The sequence below is a fragment of the Pongo abelii genome, chromosome 15 (genome assembly GCF_028885655.2).
Source record: "Pongo abelii isolate AG06213 chromosome 15, NHGRI_mPonAbe1-v2.0_pri, whole genome shotgun sequence".
NCBI lineage: Eukaryota > Metazoa > Chordata > Mammalia > Primates > Hominidae > Pongo > Pongo abelii.
The window spans coordinates 21,039,690-21,061,952 of NC_072000.2; positions in this window are offsets into that span (position 1 = coordinate 21,039,690).

The following is a 22,263-nucleotide window of genomic DNA, read 5'->3' on the forward strand; positions in this document are numbered from 1 at the left end:
GACTTGAACCTTGCTTTTGAAAGAGCAGCTTTGAAACACACTTTTCGTAGAATCTGCAAGTGGATATTTGGAGCGCTTTGAGGCCTATGCTGGGAAATGAAATCTCTTCACCTAAAAACTAGACAGAAGCATTCTCAGAAACTTCTGTGTGATGAGTGCATTCAACTCACAGACTTGAACGTTCCTCTCGAAAGAGCAGTTTTGAAACACTCCTTTTGTAGAATCTGCAAGTGTTTATTTGGAGCGCTTTGAGGCCTATGTTGGAAAAGGAAATATCTTCACATAAAAACTAGACAGAAGCATTCTCAGAAACTTCTTTGTGATGAGTGCATTCTACTCACAGTGTTGAAGCTTGCTTTTGATAGAGCAGTTTTGAAACACTCTTTTTGTAGAATCTGCAAGTGGATATTTGGAGCGCTTTGAGGCCTATGCTGGAAAAGGAAATGTCTTCACATAAAAACTAGACAGAAGCATTCCAGGAAACTTCTGTATGATAAGTGCATTCAACTCACAGACTTGAACATTCCTTTTGATAGAACTCTTTTGAAACACTCCTTTTGTAGAATTTGCAAGTGTTTATTTGGAGCGCTTTGAGGCCTAAGCTGGAAAAGGAAATATCTTCACCTAAGAACTAGACAGAAGCATTCTCAGAAACTTCTTTCTGATGAGTGCATTCAACACACAGACTTGAACCTTGCTTTTGAAAGAGCAGCTTTGAAACACACTTTTCGTAGAATCTGCAAGTGGATATTTGGAGCGCTTTGAGGCCTATGCTGGGAAATGAAATCTCTTCACCTAAAAACTAGACAGAAGCATTCTGAGAAACTTCTGTGTGATGAGTGCATTCAACTCACAGACTTGAACGTTCCCTTTGATAGAGCAGTTTGGAAACACTCCTTTTGTAGAATCTGCATGTGTTTATTTGGAGTTCTTTGAGGCCTATGCTGGAAAAGGAAATATCTTCATATAAAAACTAGATGGAAGCATTCTCAGAAACTTCTTTGTGATGAGTTCATTCAACTCAGAGAGTTGAACCTACCAATTGATAGAGAAGTTTGGAAACACTCTTTTTGTAGAATCTGCAAGTGGATATTTTGAGCCGTTTGAGGCCTATGCTGGAAAAGGAAATATCTTCACATAAAAACTGAACAGAAGCATTCTCAGAAACTTCTTTGTGTTGAGTGCATTCAACTCACAGACTTGAACTTACCTATAGAAAGAGCAGTTCTGAAACACTCTTTTGGTAAAATCTGCAAGGGGTTATTTGGAGCACTTCGAGGCCTGTGTTGGGTTTTGGAATATCTTCACCTAAAAACTACAGAGAAGCATTCTCAGAAAGTTCTTCATGATGCATTCATTCAACTCACAGAGTTGAACCTTCCTTTTGATAGAACAGTTTTGAAACACTCTTTTTGTAGAATCTGCAAGAGGATATTTGGAGCGTTTTGAGGCCTATGCTGGAAAAGGAAATATCTTCACATAAAAACTAGACAGAAGCATTCTCAGAAACTTCTGTGTGATGAGTGCATTCAACTCACAGACTTGAACGTTCCTCTCGAAAGAGCAGTTTTGAAACACTCCTTTTTTAGAATCTGCAAGTGTTTATTTGGAGCGCTTTGAGGCCTATGTTGGAAAAGGAAATATCTTCACATAAAAACTAGACAGAAGCATTCTCAGAAACTTCTTTGTGATGAGTGCATTCTACTCACAGTGTTGAAGCTTGCTTTTGATAGAGCAGTTTGGAAACACTCTTTTTGTAGAATCTGCAAGTGGATATTTGGAGCGCTTGGAGGCCTATGCTGGAAAAGGAAATGTCTTCACATAAAAACTAGACAGAAGCATTCCAGGAAACTTCTGTATGATAAGTGCATTCAACTCACAGACTTGAACGTTCCTTTTGATAGAACTCTTTTGAAACACTCCTTTTGTAGAATTTGCAAGTGTTTATTTGGAGCGCTTTAAGGCCTAAGCTGGAAAAGGAAATATCTTCACTTAAAAACTAGACAGAAACATTCTCAGAAACTTCTTTGTGTTGAGTGCATTCTACTCACAGTGTTGAAGCTTGCTTTTGATAGAGCAGTTTGGAAACACTCTTTTTGTAGAATCTGCAAGTGGATATTTGGAGCGCTTTGAGGCCTATGCTGGAAAAGGAAATGTCTTCACATAAAAACTAGACAGAAACATTCCAGGAAACTTCTGTATGATAAGTGCATTCAACTCACAGACTTGAACGTTCCTTTTGATAGAACTCTTTTGAAACACTCCTTTTGTAGAATTTGCAAGTGTTTATTTGGAGCGTTTTGAGGCCTAAGCTGGAAAAGGAAATATCTTCACCTGAGAACTAGACAGAAGCGTTCTCAGAAACTTCTTTCTGATGAGTGCATTCAACACACAGACTTGAACCTTGCTTTTGAAAGAGCAGCTTTGAAACACACTTTTCGTAGAATCTGCAAGTGGATATTTGGAGCGCTTTGAGGCCTATGCTGGGAAATGAAATCTCTTCACCTAAAAACTAGACAGAAGCATTCTGAGAAACTTCTGTGTGATGAGTGCATTCAACTCACAGACTTGAACGGTCCCTTTGATAGAACAGTTTGGAAACACTCCTTTTGTAGAATCTGCATGTGTTTATTTGGAGTTCTTTGAGGCCTATGCTGGAAAAGGAAATATCTTCATATAAAAACTAGATGGAAGCATTCTCAGAAACTTCTTTGTGATGAGTTCATTCAACTCACAGTGTTGAACCTACCAATTGATAGAGAAGTTTGGAAACACTCTTTTTGTAGAATCTGCAAGTGTATATATGGAGCCGTTTGAGGCCTATGCTGGAAAAGGAAATATCTTCACATAAAAACTGAACAGAAGCATTCTCAGAAACTTCTTTGTGTTGAGTGCATTCAACTCACAGACTTGAACTTACCTATAGAAAGAGCAGTTCTGAAACACTCTTTTGGTAAAATCTGCAAGGGGTTATTTGGAGCACTTCGAGGCCTGTGCTGGGTTTTGGAATATCTTCACCTAAAAACTACAGAGAAGCATTCTCAGAAAGTTCTTCATGATGCATTCATTCAACTCACAGAGTTGAACCTTCCTTTTGATAGAACAGTTTTGAAACACTCTTTTTGTAGAATCTGCAAGAGGATATTTGGAGCGTTTTGAGGCCTATGCTGGAAAAGGAAATATCTTCACATAAAAACTAGACAGAAGCATTCTCAGAAACTTCTGTGTGATGAGTGTATTCAACTCACAGACTTGAACGTTCCTCTTGAAAGAGCAGTTTTGAAACACTCCTTTTGTAGAATCTGCAAGTGTTTATTTGGAGCGCTTTGAGGCCTATGTTGGAAAAGGAAATATCTTCACATAAAAACTAGACAGAAGCATTCTCAGAAACTTCTTTGTGATGAGTGCATTCTACTCACAGTGTTGAAGCTTGCTTTTGATAGAGCAGTTTGGAAACACTCTTTTTGTAGAATCTGCAAGTGGATATTTGGAGCGCTTTGAGGCCTATGCTGGAAAAGGAAATGTCTTCACATAAAAACTAGACAGAAGCATTCCAGGAAACTTCTGTATGATAAGTGCATTCAACTCACAGACTTGAACGTTCCTTTTGATAGAAATCTTTTGAAACACTCCTTTTGTAGAATTTGCAAGTGTTTATTTGGAGCGCTTTGAGGCCTAAGCTGGAAAAGGAAATATCTTCACCTGAGAACTAGACAGAAGCGTTCTCAGAAACTTCTTTCTGATGAGTGCATTCAACACACAGACTTGAACCTTGCTTTTGAAAGAGCAGCTTTGAAACACACTTTTCGTAGAATCTGCAAGTGGATATTTGGAGCGCTTTGAGGCCTATGCTGGGAAATGAAATCTCTTCACCTAAAAACTAGACAGAAGCATTCTGAGAAACCTCTGTGTGATGACTGCATTCAACTCACAGACTTGAACGGTCCCTTTGATAGAACAGTTTGGAAACACTCCTTTTGTAGAATCTGCATGTGTTTATTTGGAGTTCTTTGAGGCCTATGCTGGAAAAGCAAATATCTTCATATAAAAACTAGATGGAAGCATTCTCAGAAACTTCTTTGTGATGAGTTCATTCAACTCACAGAGTTGAACCTACCAATTGATAGAGAAGTTTGGAAACACTCTTTTTGTAGAATCTGCAAGTGGATATTTGGAGCCGTTTGAGGCCTATGCTGGAAAAGGAAATATCTTCACATAAAAACTGAACAGAAGCATTCTCAGAAACTTCTTTGTGTTGAGTGCATTCAACTCACAGACTTGAACTTACCTATAGAAAGAGCAGTTCTGAAACACTCTTTTGGTAAAATCTGCAAGGGGTTATTTGGAGCACTTCGAGGCCTGTGCTGGGTTTTGGAATATCTTCACCTAAAAACTACAGAGAAGCATTCTCAGAAAGTTCTTCATGATGCATTCATTCAACTCACAGAGTTGAACCTTCCTTTTGATAGAACAGTTTTGAAACACTCTTTTTGTAGAATCTGCAAGAGGATATTTGGAGCGTTTTGAGGCCTATGCTGGAAAAGGAAATATCTTCACATAAAAACTAGACAGAAGCATTCTCAGAAACTTCTGTGTGATGAGTGCATTCAACTCACAGACTTGAACGTTCCTCTCGAAAGAGCAGTTTTGAAACACTCCTTTTGTAGAATCTGCAAGTGTTTATTTGGAGCGCTTTGAGGCCTATGTTGGAAAAGGAAATATCTTCACATAAAAACTAGACAGAAGCATTCTCAGAAACTTCTTTGTGATGAGTGCATTCTACTCACAGTGTTGAAGCTTGCTTTTGATAGAGCAGTTTTGAAACACTCTTTTTGTAGAATCTGCAAGTGGATATTTGGAGCGCTTTGAGGCCTATGCTGGAAAAGGAAATGTCTTCACATAAAAACTAGACAGAAGCATTCCAGGAAACTTCTGTATGATAAGTGCATTCAACTCACAGACTTGAACGTTCCTTTTGATAGAACTCTTTTGAAACACTCCTTTTGTAGAATTTGCAAGTGTTTATTTGGAGTGCTTTGAGGCCTAAGCTGGAAAAGGAAATATCTTCACCTAAGAACTAGACAGAAGCGTTCTCAGAAACTTCTTTCTGATGAGTGCATTTAACACACAGACTTGAACCTTGCTTTTGAAAGAGCAGCTTTGAAACACACTTTTCGTAGAATCTGCAAGTTGATATTTGGAGCGCTTTGAGGCCTATGCTGGGAAATGAAATCTCTTCACCTAAAACTAGACAGAAGCATTCTGAGAAACTTCCGTGTGATGAGTGCATTCAACTCACAGACTTGAACAGTCCCTTTGATAGAACAGTTTGGAAACACTCCTTTTGTAGAATCTGCATGTGTTTATTTGGAGTTCTTTGAGGCCTATGCTGGAAAAGGAAATATCTTCATATAAAAACTAGATGGAAGCATTCTCAGAAACTTCTTTGTGATGAGTTCATTCAACTCACAGAGTTGAACCTACCAATTGATAGAGAAGTTTGGAAACACTCTTTTTGTAGAATCTGCAAGTGGATATTTGGAGCCGTTTGAGGCCTATGCTGGAAAAGGAAATATCTTCACATAAAAACTGAACAGAAGCATTCTCAGAAACTTCTTTGTGTTGAGTGCATTCAACTCACAGACTTGAACTTACCTATAGAAAGAGCAGTTCTGAAACACTCTTTTGGTAAAATCTGCAAGGGGTTATTTGGAGCACTTCGAGGCCTGTGCTGGGTTTTGGAATATCTTCACCTAAAAACTACAGAGAAGCATTCTCAGAAAGTTCTTCATGATGCATTCATTCAACTCACAGAGTTGAACCTTCCTTTTCATAGAACAGTTTTGAAACACTCTTTTTGTAGAATCTGCAAGAGGATATTTGGAGCGTTTTGAGGCCTATGCTGGAAAAGGAAATATCTTCACATAAAAACTAGACAGAAGCATTCTCAGAAACTTCTGTGTGATGAGTGTATTCAACTCACAGACTTGAACGTTCCTCTTGAAAGAGCAGTTTTGAAACACTCCTTTTGTAGAATCTGCAAGTGTTTATTTGGAGCGCTTTGAGGCCTATGTTGGAAAAGGAAATATCTTCACATAAAAACTAGACAGAAGCATTCTCAGAAACTTCTTTGTGATGAGTGCATACTACTCACACTGTTGAAGCTTGCTTTTGATAGAGCAGTTTGGAAACACTCTTTTTGTAGAATCTGCAAGTGGATATTTGGAGCGCTTTGAGGCCTATGCTGGAAAAGGAAATGTCTTCACATAAAAACTAGACAGAAGCATTCCAGGAAACTTCTGTATGATAAGTGCATTCAACTCACAGACTTGAACGTTCCTTTTGATAGAAATCTTTTGAAACACTCCTTTTGTAGAATTTGCAAGTGTTTATTTGGAGCGCTTTGAGGCCTAAGCTGGAAAAGGAAATATCTTCACCTAAGAACTAGACAGAAGCATTCTCAGAAACTTCTTTCTGATGAGTGCATTCAACACACAGACTTGAACCTTGCTTTTGAAAGAGCAGCTTTGAAACACACTTTTCGTAGAATCTGCAAGTGGATATTTGGAGCGCTTTGAGGCCTATGCTGGGAAATGAAATCTCTTCACCTAAAAACTAGACAGAAGCATTCTCAGAAACTTCTGTGTGATGAGTGCATTCAACTCACAGACTTGAACGTTCCTCTCGAAAGAGCAGTTTTGAAACACTCCTTTTGTAGAATCTGCAAGTGTTTATTTGGAGCGCTTTGAGGCCTATGTTGGAAAAGGAAATATCTTCACATAAAAACTAGACAGAAGCATTCTCAGAAACTTCTTTGTGATGAGTGCATTCTACTCACAGTGTTGAAGCTTGCTTTTGATAGAGCAGTTTTGAAACACTCTTTTTGTAGAATCTGCAAGTGGATATTTGGAGCGCTTTGAGGCCTATGCTGGAAAAGGAAATGTCTTCACATAAAAACTAGACAGAAGCATTCCAGGAAACTTCTGTATGATAAGTGCATTCAACTCACAGACTTGAACATTCCTTTTGATAGAACTCTTTTGAAACACTCCTTTTGTAGAATTTGCAAGTGTTTATTTGGAGCGCTTTGAGGCCTAAGCTGGAAAAGGAAATATCTTCACCTAAGAACTAGACAGAAGCATTCTCAGAAACTTCTTTCTGATGAGTGCATTCAACACACAGACTTGAACCTTGCTTTTGAAAGAGCAGCTTTGAAACACACTTTTCGTAGAATCTGCAAGTGGATATTTGGAGCGCTTTGAGGCCTATGCTGGGAAATGAAATCTCTTCACCTAAAAACTAGACAGAAGCATTCTGAGAAACTTCTGTGTGATGAGTGCATTCAACTCACAGACTTGAACGTTCCCTTTGATAGAGCAGTTTGGAAACACTCCTTTTGTAGAATCTGCATGTGTTTATTTGGAGTTCTTTGAGGCCTATGCTGGAAAAGGAAATATCTTCATATAAAAACTAGATGGAAGCATTCTCAGAAACTTCTTTGTGATGAGTTCATTCAACTCAGAGAGTTGAACCTACCAATTGATAGAGAAGTTTGGAAACACTCTTTTTGTAGAATCTGCAAGTGGATATTTTGAGCCGTTTGAGGCCTATGCTGGAAAAGGAAATATCTTCACATAAAAACTGAACAGAAGCATTCTCAGAAACTTCTTTGTGTTGAGTGCATTCAACTCACAGACTTGAACTTACCTATAGAAAGAGCAGTTCTGAAACACTCTTTTGGTAAAATCTGCAAGGGGTTATTTGGAGCACTTCGAGGCCTGTGTTGGGTTTTGGAATATCTTCACCTAAAAACTACAGAGAAGCATTCTCAGAAAGTTCTTCATGATGCATTCATTCAACTCACAGAGTTGAACCTTCCTTTTGATAGAACAGTTTTGAAACACTCTTTTTGTAGAATCTGCAAGAGGATATTTGGAGCGTTTTGAGGCCTATGCTGGAAAAGGAAATATCTTCACATAAAAACTAGACAGAAGCATTCTCAGAAACTTCTGTGTGATGAGTGCATTCAACTCACAGACTTGAACGTTCCTCTCGAAAGAGCAGTTTTGAAACACTCCTTTTTTAGAATCTGCAAGTGTTTATTTGGAGCGCTTTGAGGCCTATGTTGGAAAAGGAAATATCTTCACATAAAAACTAGACAGAAGCATTCTCAGAAACTTCTTTGTGATGAGTGCATTCTACTCACAGTGTTGAAGCTTGCTTTTGATAGAGCAGTTTGGAAACACTCTTTTTGTAGAATCTGCAAGTGGATATTTGGAGCGCTTGGAGGCCTATGCTGGAAAAGGAAATGTCTTCACATAAAAACTAGACAGAAGCATTCCAGGAAACTTCTGTATGATAAGTGCATTCAACTCACAGACTTGAACGTTCCTTTTGATAGAACTCTTTTGAAACACTCCTTTTGTAGAATTTGCAAGTGTTTATTTGGAGCGCTTTAAGGCCTAAGCTGGAAAAGGAAATATCTTCACTTAAAAACTAGACAGAAACATTCTCAGAAACTTCTTTGTGTTGAGTGCATTCTACTCACAGTGTTGAAGCTTGCTTTTGATAGAGCAGTTTGGAAACACTCTTTTTGTAGAATCTGCAAGTGGATATTTGGAGCGCTTTGAGGCCTATGCTGGAAAAGGAAATGTCTTCACATAAAAACTAGACAGAAACATTCCAGGAAACTTCTGTATGATAAGTGCATTCAACTCACAGACTTGAACGTTCCTTTTGATAGAACTCTTTTGAAACACTCCTTTTGTAGAATTTGCAAGTGTTTATTTGGAGCGTTTTGAGGCCTAAGCTGGAAAAGGAAATATCTTCACCTGAGAACTAGACAGAAGCGTTCTCAGAAACTTCTTTCTGATGAGTGCATTCAACACACAGACTTGAACCTTGCTTTTGAAAGAGCAGCTTTGAAACACACTTTTCGTAGAATCTGCAAGTGGATATTTGGAGCGCTTTGAGGCCTATGCTGGGAAATGAAATCTCTTCACCTAAAAACTAGACAGAAGCATTCTGAGAAACTTCTGTGTGATGAGTGCATTCAACTCACAGACTTGAACGGTCCCTTTGATAGAACAGTTTGGAAACACTCCTTTTGTAGAATCTGCATGTGTTTATTTGGAGTTCTTTGAGGCCTATGCTGGAAAAGGAAATATCTTCATATAAAAACTAGATGGAAGCATTCTCAGAAACTTCTTTGTGATGAGTTCATTCAACTCACAGTGTTGAACCTACCAATTGATAGAGAAGTTTGGAAACACTCTTTTTGTAGAATCTGCAAGTGTATATATGGAGCCGTTTGAGGCCTATGCTGGAAAAGGAAATATCTTCACATAAAAACTGAACAGAAGCATTCTCAGAAACTTCTTTGTGTTGAGTGCATTCAACTCACAGACTTGAACTTACCTATAGAAAGAGCAGTTCTGAAACACTCTTTTGGTAAAATCTGCAAGGGGTTATTTGGAGCACTTCGAGGCCTGTGCTGGGTTTTGGAATATCTTCACCTAAAAACTACAGAGAAGCATTCTCAGAAAGTTCTTCATGATGCATTCATTCAACTCACAGAGTTGAACCTTCCTTTTGATAGAACAGTTTTGAAACACTCTTTTTGTAGAATCTGCAAGAGGATATTTGGAGCGTTTTGAGGCCTATGCTGGAAAAGGAAATATCTTCACATAAAAACTAGACAGAAGCATTCTCAGAAACTTCTGTGTGATGAGTGTATTCAACTCACAGACTTGAACGTTCCTCTTGAAAGAGCAGTTTTGAAACACTCCTTTTGTAGAATCTGCAAGTGTTTATTTGGAGCGCTTTGAGGCCTATGTTGGAAAAGGAAATATCTTCACATAAAAACTAGACAGAAGCATTCTCAGAAACTTCTTTGTGATGAGTGCATTCTACTCACAGTGTTGAAGCTTGCTTTTGATAGAGCAGTTTGGAAACACTCTTTTTGTAGAATCTGCAAGTGGATATTTGGAGCGCTTTGAGGCCTATGCTGGAAAAGGAAATGTCTTCACATAAAAACTAGACAGAAGCATTCCAGGAAACTTCTGTATGATAAGTGCATTCAACTCACAGACTTGAACGTTCCTTTTGATAGAAATCTTTTGAAACACTCCTTTTGTAGAATTTGCAAGTGTTTATTTGGAGCGCTTTGAGGCCTAAGCTGGAAAAGGAAATATCTTCACCTAAGAACTAGACAGAAGCATTCTCAGAAACTTCTTTCTGATGAGTGCATTCAACACACAGACTTGAACCTTGCTTTTGAAAGAGCAGCTTTGAAACACACTTTTCGTAGAATCTGCAAGTGGATATTTGGAGCGCTTTGAGGCCTATGCTGGGAAATGAAATCTCTTCACCTAAAAACTAGACAGAAGCATTCTGAGAAAGTTCTGTGTGATGAGTGCATTCAACTCACAGACTGGAACGGTCCCTTTGATAGAACAGTTTGGAACACTCCTTTTGTAGAATCTGCATGTGTTTATTTGGAGTTCTTTGAGGCCTATGCTGGAAAAGGAAATATCTTCATATAAAAACTAGATGGAAGCATTCTCAGAAACTTCTTTGTGATGAGTTCATTCAACTCACAGAGTTGAACCTACCAATTGATAGAGAAGTTTGGAAACACTCTTTTTGTAGAATCTGCAAGTGGATATTTGGAGCCGTTTGAGGCCTATGCTGGAAAAGGAAATATCTTCAGATAAAAACTGAACAGAAGCATTCTCAGAAACTTCTTTGTCTTGAGTGCATTCAACTCACAGACTTGAACTTACCTATAGAAAGAGCAGTTCTGAAACACTCTTTTGGTAAAATCTGCAAGGGGTTATTTGGAGCACTTCGAGGCCTGTGCTGGGTTTTGGAATATCTTCACCTAAAAACTACAGAGAAGCATTCTCAGAAAGTTCTTCATGATGCATTCATTCAACTCACAGAGTAGAACCTTCCTTTTGATAGAACAGTTTTGAAACACTCTTTTTGTAGAATCTGCAAGAGGATATTTGGAGTGTTTTGAGGCCTATGCTGGAAAAGGAAATATCTTCACATAAAAACTAGACAGAAGCATTCTCAGAAACTTCTGTGTGATGAGTGCATTCAACTCACAGACTTGAACGTTCCTCTCGAAAGAGCAGTTTTGAAACACTCCTTTTGTAGAATCTGCAAGTGTTTATTTGGAGTGCTTTGAGGCCTATGCTGGAAAAGGAAATATCTTCACATAAAAACTAGACAGAAGCATTCTCAGAAACTTCTTTGTGATGAGTGCATTCTACTCACAGTGTTGAAGCTTGCTTTTGATAGAGCAGTTTTGAAACACTCTTTTTGTAGAATCTGCAAGTGGATATTTGGAGCGCTTTGAGGCCTATGCTGGAAAAGGAAATGTCTTCACATAAAAACTAGACAGAAGCATTCCAGGAAACTTCTGTATGATAAGTGCATTCAACTCACAGACTTGAACGTTCCTTTTGATAGAACTCTTTTGAAACACTCCTTTTGTAGAATTTGCAAGTGTTTATTTGGAGCGCTTTGAGGCCTAAGCTGGAAAAGGAAATATCTTCACCTAAGAACTAGACAGAAGCATTCTCAGAAACTTCTTTCTGATGAGTGCATTCAACACACAGACTTGAACCTTGCTTTTGAAAGAGCAGCTTTGAAACACACTTTTCGTAGAATCTGCAAGTGGATATTTGGAGCGCTTTGAGGCCTATGCTGGGAAATGAAATCTCTTCACCTAAAAACTAGACAGAAGCATTCTGAGAAAGTTCTGTGTGATGAGTGCATTCAACTCACAGACTTGAACGGTCCCTTTGAAAGAACAGTTTGGAAACACTCCTTTTGTAGAATCTGCATGTGTTTATTTGGAGTTCTTTGAGGCCTATGCTGGAAAAGGAAATATCTTCATATAAAAACTAGATGGAAGCATTCTCAGAAACTTCTTTGTGATGAGTTCATTCAACTCACAGGGTTGAACCTACCAATTGATAGAGAAGTTTGGAAACACTCTTTTTGTAGAATCTGCAAGTGGATATTTGGAGCCGTTTGAGGCCTATGCTGGAAAAGGAAATATCTTCACATAAAAACTGAACAGAAGCATTCTCAGAAACTTCTTTGTGTTGAGTGCATTCAACTCACAGACTTGAACTTACCTATAGAAAGAGCAGTTCTGAAACACTCTTTTGGTAAAATCTGCAAGGGGTTATTTGGAGCACTTCGAGGCCTGTGCTGGGTTTTGGAATATCTTCACCTAAAAACTACAGAGAAGCATTCTCAGAAAGTTCTTCATGATGCATTCATTCAACTCACAGAGTTGAACCTTCCTTTTGATAGAACAGTTTTGAAACACTCTTTTTGTAGAATCTGCAAGAGGATATTTGGAGCGTTTTGAGGCCTATGCTGGAAAAGGAAATATCTTCACATAAAAACTAGACAGAAGCATTCTCAGAAACTTCTGTGTGATGAGTGCATTCAACTCACAGACTTGAACGTTCCTCTCAAAAGAGCAGTTTTGAAACACTCCTTTTGTAGAATCTGCAAGTGTTTATTTGGAGCGCTTTGAGGCCTATGTTGGAAAAGGAAATATCTTCACATAAAAACTAGACAGAAGCATTCTCAGAAACTTCTTTGTGATGAGTGCATTCTACTCACAGTGTTGAAGCTTGCTTTTGATAGAGCAGTTTGGAAACACTCTTTTTGTAGAATCTGCAAGTGGATATTTGGAGCGCTTGGAGGCCTATGCTGGAAAAGGAAATGTCTTCACATAAAAACTAGACAGAAGCATTCCAGGAAACTTCTGTATGATAAGTGCATTCAACTCACAGACTTGAACGTTCCTTTTGATAGAACTCTTTTGAAACACTCCTTTTGTAGAATTTGCAAGTGTTTATTTGGAGCGCTTTAAGGCCTAAGCTGGAAAAGGAAATATCTTCACATAAAAACTAGACAGAAACATTCTCAGAAACTTCTTTGTGATGAGTGCATTCTACTCACAGTGTTGAAGCTTGCTTTTGATAGAGCAGTTTTGAAACACTCTTTTTGTAGAATCTGCAAGTGGATATTTGGAGCGCTTTGAGGCCTATGCTGGAAAAGGAAATGTCTTCACATAAAAACTAGACAGAAACATTCCAGGAAACTTCTGTATAATAAGTGCATTCAACTCACAGACTTGAACGTTCCTTTTGATAGAACTCTTTTGAAACACTCCTTTTGTAGAATTTGCAAGTGTTTATTTGGAGCGCTTTGAGGCCTAAGCTGGAAAAGGAAATATCTTCACCTGAGAACTAGACAGAAGCGTTCTCAGAAACTTCTTTCTGATGAGTGCATTCAACACACAGACTTGAACCTTGCTTTTGAAAGAGCAGCTTTGAAACACACTTTTCGTAGAATCTGCAAGTGGATATTTGGAGCGCTTTGAGGCCTATGCTGGGAAATGAAATCTCTTCACCTAAAAACTAGACAGAAGCATTCTGAGAAAGTTCTGTGTGATGAGTGCATTCAACTCACAGACTTGAACCGTCCCTTTGATAGAACAGTTTGGAAACACTCCTTTTGTAGAATCTGCATGTGTTTATTTGGAGTTCTTTGAGGCCTATGCTGGAAAAGGAAATATCTTCATATAAAAACTAGATGGAAGCATTCTCAGAAACTTCTTTGTGATGAGTTCATTCAACTCACAGAGTTGAACCTACCAATTGATAGAGAAGTTTGGAAACACTCTTTTTGTAGAATCTGCAAGTGGATATTTGGAGCCGTTTGAGGCCTATGCTGGAAAAGGAAATATCTTCACATAAAAACTGAACAGAAGCATTCTCAGAAACTTCTTTGTGTTGAGTGCATTCAACTCACAGACTTGAACTTACCTATAGAAAGAGCAGTTCTGAAACACTCTTTTGGTAAAATCTGCAAGGGGTTATTTGGAGCACTTCGAGGCCTGTGCTGGGTTTTGGAATATCTTCACCTAAAAACTACAGAGAAGCATTCTCAGAAAGTTCTTCATGATGCATTCATTCAACTCACAGAGTTGAACCTTCCTTTTGATAGAACAGTTTTGAAACACTCTTTATGTAGAATCTGCAAGAGGATATTTGGAGCGTTTTGAGGCCTATGCTGGAAAAGGAAATATCTTCACATAAAAACTAGACAGAAGCATTCTCAGAAACTTCTGTGTGATGAGTGCATTCAACTCACAGACTTGAACGTTCCTCTCGAAAGAGCAGTTTTGAAACACTCCTTTTGTAGAATCTGCAAGTGTTTATTTGGAGCGCTTTGAGGCCTATGTTGGAAAAGGAAATATCTTCACATAAAAACTAGACAGAAGCATTCTCAGAAACTTCTTTGTGATGAGTGCATTCTACTCACAGTGTTGAAGCTTGCTTTTGATAGAGCAGTTTTGAAACACTCTTTTTGTAGAATCTGCAAGTGGATATTTGGAGCGCTTTGAGGCCTATGCTGGAAAAGGAAATGTCTTCACATAAAAACTAGACAGAAGCATTCCAGGAAACTTCTGTATGATAAGTGCATTCAACTCACAGACTTGAACGTTCCTTTTGATAGAACTCTTTTGAAACACTCCTTTTGTAGAATTTGCAAGTGTTTATTTGGAGCGCTTTGAGGCCTAAGCTGGAAAAGGAAATATCTTCACCTAAGAACTAGACAGAAGCATTCTCAGAAACTTCTTTCTGATGAGTGCATTCAACACACAGACTTGAACCTTGCTTTTGAAAGAGCAGCTTTGAAACGCACTTTTCGTAGAATCTGCAAGTGGATATTTGGAGCGCTTTGAGGCCTATGCTGGAAAAGGAAATGTCTTCACATAAAAACTAGACAGAAACATTCCAGGAAACTTCTGTATGATAAGAGCATTCAACTCAGAGACTTGAACGTTCCTTTTGATAGAACTCTTTTGAAACACTCCTTTTGTAGAATTTGCAAGTGTTTATTTGGAGCGCTTTGAGGCCTAAGCTGGAAAAGGAAATATCTTCACCTGAGAACTAGACAGAAGCATTCTCAGAAACTTCTTTCTGATGAGTGCATTCAACACACAGACTTGAACCTTGCTTTTGAAAGAGCAGCTTTGAAACACACTTTTCGTAGAATCTGCAAGTGGATATTTGGAGCGCTTTGAGGCCTATGCTGGGAAATGAAATCTCTTCACCTAAAAACTAGACAGAAGCATTCTGAGAAACTTCTGTGTGATGAGTGCATTCAACTCACAGACTTGAACGGTCCCTTTGATAGAACAGTTTGGAAACACTCCTTTTGTAGAATCTGCATGTGTTTATTTGGAGTTCTTTGAGGCCTATGCTGGAAAAGGAAATATCTTCATATAAAAACTAGATGGAAGCATTCTCAGAAACTTCTTTGTGATGAGTTCATTCAACTCACAGAGTTGAACCTACCAATTGGTAGAGAAGTTTGGAAACACTCTTTTTGTAGAATCTGCAAGTGGATATTTGGAGCCGTTTGAGGCCTATGCTGGAAAAGGAAATATCTTCAGATTAAAAACTGAACAGAAGCATTCTCAGAAACTTCTTTGTGTTGAGTGCATTCAACTCACAGACTTGAACTTACCTATAGAAAGAGCAGTTCTGAAACACTCTTTTGGTAAAATCTGCAAGGGGTTATTTGGAGCACTTCGAGGCCTGTGCTGGGTTTTGGAATATCTTCACCTAAAAACTACAGAGAAGCATTCTCAGAAAGTTCTTCATGATGCATTCATTCAACTCACAGAGTTGAACCTTCCTTTTGATAGAACAGTTTTGAAACACTCTTTTTGTAGAATCTGCAAGAGGATATTTGGAGCGTTTTGAGGCCTATGCTGGAAAAGGAAATATCTTCACATAAAAACTAGACAGAAGCATTCTCAGAAACTTCTGTGTGATGAGTGCATTCAACTCACAGACTTGAACGTTCCTCTCGAAAGAGCAGTTTTGAAACACTCCTTTTGTAGAATCTGCAAGTGTTTATTTGGAGCGCTTTGAGGCCTATGTTGGAAAAGGAAATATCTCCACATAAAAACTAGACAGAAGCATTCTCAGAAACTTCTTTGTGATGAGTGCATTCTACTCACAGTGTTGAAGCTTGCTTTTGATAGAGCAGTTTGGAAACACTCTTTTTGTAGAATCTGCAAGTGGATATTTGGAGCGCTTTGAGGCCTATGCTGGAAAAGGAAATGTCTTCACATAAAAACTAGACAGAAGCATTCCAGGAAACTTCTGTATGATAAGTGCATTCAACTCACAGACTTGAACGTTCCTTTTGATAGAACTCTTTTGAAACACTCCTTTTGTAGAATTTGCAAGTGTTTATTTGGAGCGCTTTAAGGCCTAAGCTGGAAAACGAAATATCTTCACATAAAAACTAGACAGAAACATTCTCAGAAACTTCTTTGTGATGAGTGCATTCTACTCACAGCGTTGAAGCTTGCTTTTGATAGAGCCGCTTTGAAACACTCTTTTTGTAGAATCTGCAAGTGGATATTTGGAGCGCTTTGAGGCCTATGCTGGAAAAGGAAATGTCTTCACATAAAAACTACACAGAAACATTCCAGGAAACTTCTGTATGATAAGTGCATTCAACTCACAGACTTGAACGTTCCTTTTGATAGAACTCTTTTGAAACACTCCTTTTGTAGAATTTGCAAGTGTTTATTTGGAGCGCTTTGAGGCCTAAGCTGGAAAAGGAAATATCTTCACCTGAGAACTAGACAGAAGCGTTCTCAGAAACTTCTTTCTGATGAGTGCATTCAACACACAGACTTGAACCTTGCTTTTGAAAGAGCAGCTTTGAAACACACTTTTCGTAGAATCTGCAAGTGGATATTTGGAGCGCTTTGAGGCCTATGCTGGGAAATGAAATCTCTTCACCTAAAAACTAGACAGAAGCATTCTGAGAAAGTTCTGTGTGATGACTGCATTCAACTCACAGACTTGAACGGTCCCTTTGATAGAACAGTTTGGAAACACTCCTTTTGTAGAATCTGCATGTGTTTATTTGGAGTTCTTTGAGGCCTATGCTGGAAAAGGAAATATCTTCATATAAAAACTAGATGGAAGCATTCTCAGAAACTTCTTTGTGATGAGTTCATTCAACTCACATAGTTGAACCTACCAATTGATAGAGAAGTTTGGAAACACTCTTTTTGTAGAATCTGCAAGTGGATATTTGGAGCCGTTTGAGGCCTATGCTGGAAAAGGAAATATCTTCACATAAAAACTGAACAGAAGCATTCTCAGAAACTTCTTTGTGTTGAGTGCATTCAACTCACAGACTTGAACTTACCTATAGAAAGAGCAGTTCTGAAACACTCTTTTGGTAAAATCTGCAAGGGGTTATTTGGAGCACTTCGAGGCCTGTGCTGGGTTTTGGAATATCTTCACCTAAAAACTACAGAGAAGCATTCTCAGAAAGTTCTTCATGATGCATTCATTCAACTCACAGAGTTGAACCTTCCTTTTGATAGAACAGTTTTGAAACACTCTTTTTGTAGAATCTGCAAGAGGATATTTGGAGCGTTTTGAGGCCTATGCTGGAAAAGGAAATATCTTCACATAAAAACTAGACAGAAGCATTCTCAGAAACTTCTGTGTGATGAGTGCATTCAACTCACAGACTTGAACGTTCCTCTCGAAAGAGCAGTTTTGAAACACTCCTTTTGTAGAATCTGCAAGTGTTTATTTGGAGCGCTTTGAGGCCTATGTTGGAAAAGGAAATATCTTCACATAAAAACTAGACAGAAGCATTCTCAGAAACTTCTTTGTGATGAGTGCATTCTACTCACAGTGTTGAAGCTTGCTTTTGATAGAGCAGTTTGGAAACACTCTTTTTGTAGAATCTGCAAGTGGATATTTGGAGCGCTTTGAGGCCTATGCTGGAAAAGGAAATGTCTTCACATAAAAACTAGACAGAAGCATTCCAGGAAACTTCTGTATGATAAGTGCATTCAACTCACAGACTTGAACGTTCCTTTTGATAGAACTCTTTTGAAACACTCCTTTTGTAGAATTTGCAAGTGTTTATTTGGAGCGCTTTAAGGCCTAAGCTGGAAAAGGAAATATCTTCACATAAAAACTAGACAGAAACATTCTCAGAAACTTCTTTGTGATGAGTGCATTCTACTCACAGTGTTGAAGCTTGCTTTTGATAGAGCAGTTTTGAAACACTCTTTTTGTAGAATCTGCAAGTGGATATTTGGAGCGCTTTGAGGCCTATGCTGGAAAAGGAAATGTCTTCACATAAAAACTAGACAGAAACATTCCAGGAAACTTCTGTATGATAAGTGCATTCAACTCACAGACTTGAACGTTCCTTTTGATAGAACTCTTTTGAAACACTCCTTTTGTAGAATTTGCAAGTGTTTATTTGGAGCGCTTTGAGGCCTAAGCTGGAAAAGGAAATATCTTCACCTAAGAACTAGACAGAAGCGTTCTCAGAAACTTCTTTCTGATGAGTGCATTCAACACACAGACTTGAACCTTGCTTTTGAAAGGGCAGCTTTGAAACACACTTTTCGTAGAATCTGCAAGTGGATATTTGGAGCGCTTTGAGGCCTATGCTGGGAAATGAAATCTCTTCACCTAAAACTAGACAGAAGCATTCTGAGAAACTTCTGTGTGATGAGTGCATTCAACTCACAGACTTGAACAGTCCCTTTGATAGAACAGTTTGGAAACACTCCTTTTGTAGAATCTGCATGTGTTTATTTGTAGTTCTTTGAGGCCTATGCTGGAAAAGGAAATATCTTCATATAAAAACTAGATGGAAGCATTCTCAGAAACTTCTTTGTTATGAGTTCATTCAACTCACAGAGTTGAACCTACCAATTGATAGAGAAGTTTGGAAACACTCTTTTTGTAGAATCTGCAAGTGGATATTTGGAGCCGTTTGAGGCCTATGCTGGAAAAGGAAATATCTTCAGATAAAAACTGAACAGAAGCATTCTCAGAAACTTCTTTGTGTTGAGTGCATTCAACTCACAGACTTGAACTTACCTATAGAAAGAGCAGTTCTGAAACACTCTTTTGGTAAAATCTGCAAGGGGTTATTTGGAGCACTTCGAGGCCTGTGCTGGGTTTTGGAATATCTTCACCTAAAAACTACAGAGAAGCATTCTCAGAAAGTTCTTCATGATGCATTCATTCAACTCACAGAGTTGAACCTTCCTTTTGATAGAACAGTTTTGAAACACTCTTTTTGTAGAATCTGCAAGAGGATATTTGGAGCGTTTTGAGGCCTATGCTGGAAAAGGAAATATCTTCACATAAAAACTAGACAGAAGCATTCTCAGAAACTTCTGTGTGATGAGTGCATTCAACTCACAGACTTGAACGTTCCTCTCGAAAGAGCAGTTTTGAAACACTCCTTTTGTAGAATCTGCAAGTGTTTATTTGGAGCGCTTTGAGGCCTATGTTGGAAAAGGAAATATCTTCACATAAAAACTAGACAGAAGCATTCTCAGAAACTTCTTTGTGATGAGTGCATTCTACTCACAGTGTTGAAGCTTGCTTTTGATAGAGCAGTTTTGAAACACTCTTTTTGTAGAATCTGCAAGTGGATATTTGGAGCGCTTTGAGGCCTATGCTGGAAAAGGAAATGTCTTCACATAAAAACTAGACAGAAGCATTCCAGGAAACTTCTGTATGATAAGTGCATTCAACTCACAGACTTGAACGTTCCTTTTGATAGAACTCTTTTGAAACACTCCTTTTGTAGAATTTGCAAGTGTTTATTTGGAGCGCTTTAAGGCCTAAGCTGGAAAAGGAAATATCTTCACATAAAAACTAGACAGAAACATTCTCAGAAACTACTTTGTGTTGAGTGCATTCTACTCACAGTGTTGAAGCTTGCTTTTGATAGAGCAGTTTTGAAACACTCTTTTTGTAGATTCTGCAAGTGGATAATTGGAGCGCTTTGAGGCCTATTCTGGAAAAGGAAATGTCTTCACATAAAAACTAGACAGAAACATTCCAGGAAACTTCTGTATGATAAGTGCATTCAACTCACAGACTTGAACATTCCTTTTGATAGAACTCTTTTGAAACACTCCTTTTGTAGAATTTGCAAGTGTTTATTTGGAGCGCTTTGAGGCCTAAGCTGGAAAAGGAAATATCTTCACCTGAGAACTAGACAGAAGCGTTCTCAGAAACTTCTTTCTGATGAGTGCATTCAACACACAGACTTGAACCTTGCTTTTGAAAGAGCAGCTTTGAAACACACTTTTCGTAGAATCTGCAAGTGGATATTTGGAGCGCTTTGAGGCCTATGCTGGGAAATGAAATCTCTTCACCTAAAAACTAGACAGAAGCATTCTGAGAAACTTCTGTGTGATGAGTGCATTCAACTCACAGACTTGAACGGTCCCTTTGATAGAACAGTTTGGAAACACTCCTTTTGTAGAATCTGCATGTGTTTATTTGGAGTTCTTTGAGGCCTATGCTGGAAAAGGAAATATCTTCATATAAAAACTAGATGGAAGCATTCTCAGAAACTTCTTTGTGATGAGTTCATTCAACTCACAGAGTTGAACCTACCAATTGATAGAGAAATTTGGAAACACTCTTTTTGTAGAATCTGCAAGTGGATATTTGGAGCCGTTTGAGGCCTATGCTGGAAAAGGAAATATCTTCAGATAAAAACTGAACAGAAGCATTCTCAGAAACTTCTTTGTGTTGAGTGCATTCAACTCACAGACTTGAACTTACCTATAGAAAGAGCAGTTCTGAAACACTCTTTTGGTAAAATCTGCAAGGGGTTATTTGGAGCACTTCGAGGCCTGTGCTGGGTTTTGGAATATCTTCACCTAAAAACTACAGAGAAGCATTCTCAGAAAGTTCTTCATGATGCATTCATTCAACTCACAGAGTTGAACCTTCCTTTTGATAGAACAGTTTTGAAACACTCTTTTTGTAGAATCTGCAAGAGGATATTTGGAGCGTTTTGAGGCCTATGCTGGAAAAGGAAATATCTTCACATAAAAACTAGACAGAAGCATTCTCAGAAACTTCTGTGTGATGAGTGCATTCAACTCACAGACTTGAACGTTCCTCTCGAAAGAGCAGTTTTGAAACACTCCTTTTGTAGAATCTGCAAGTGTTTATTTGGAGCGCATTGAGGCCTATGTTGGAAAAGGAAATATCTTCACATAAAAACTAGACAGAAGCATTCTCAGAAACTTCTTTGTGATGAGTGCATTCTACTCACAGTGTTGAAGCTTGCTTTTGATAGAGCAGTTTGGAAACACTCTTTTTGTAGAATCTGCAAGTGGATATTTGGAGCGCTTTGAGGCCTATGCTGGAAAAGGAAATGTCTTCACATAAAAACTAGACAGAAGCATTCCAGGAAACTTCTGTATGATAGGTGCATTCAACTCACAGACTTGAACATTCCTTTTGATAGAACTCTTTTGAAACACTCCTTTTGTAGAATTTGCAAGTGTTTATTTGGAGCGCTTTGAGGCCTAAGCTGGAAAAGGAAATATCTTCACCTAAGAACTAGACAGAAGCATTCTCAGAAACTTCTTTCTGATGAGTGCATTCAACACACAGACTTGAACCTTGCTTTTGAAAGAGCAGCTTTGAAACACACTTTTCGTAGAATCTGCAAGTGGATATTTGGAGCGCTTTGAGGCCTATGCTGGAAAAGGAAATGTCTTCACATAAAAACTAGACAGAAACATTCCAGGAAACTTCTGTATGATAAGTGCATTCAACTCAGAGACTTGAACGTTCCTTTTGATAGAACTCTTTTGAAACACTCCTTTTGTAGAATTTGCAAGTGTTTATTTGGAGCGCTTTGAGGCCTAAGCTGGAAAAGGAAATATCTTCACCTGAGAACTAGACAGAAGCGTTCTCAGAAACTTCTTTCTGATGAGTGCATTCAACACACAGACTTGAACCTTGCTTTTGAAAGAGCAGCTTTGAAACACACTTTTCGTAGAATCTGCAAGTGGATATTTGGAGCGCTTTGAGGCCTATGCTGGGAAATGAAATCTCTTCACCTAAAAACTAGACAGAAGCATTCTGAGAAACTTCTGTGTGATGAGTGCATTCAACTCACAGACTTGAACGGTCCCTTTGATAGAACAGTTTGGAAACACTCCTTTTGTAGAATCTGCATGTGTTTATTTGGAGTTCTTTGAGGCCTATGCTGGAAAAGGAAATATCTTCATATAAAAACTAGATGGAAGCATTCTCAGAAACTTCTTTGTGATGAGTTCATTCAACTCACAGAGTTGAACCTACCAATTGATAGAGAAGTTTGGAA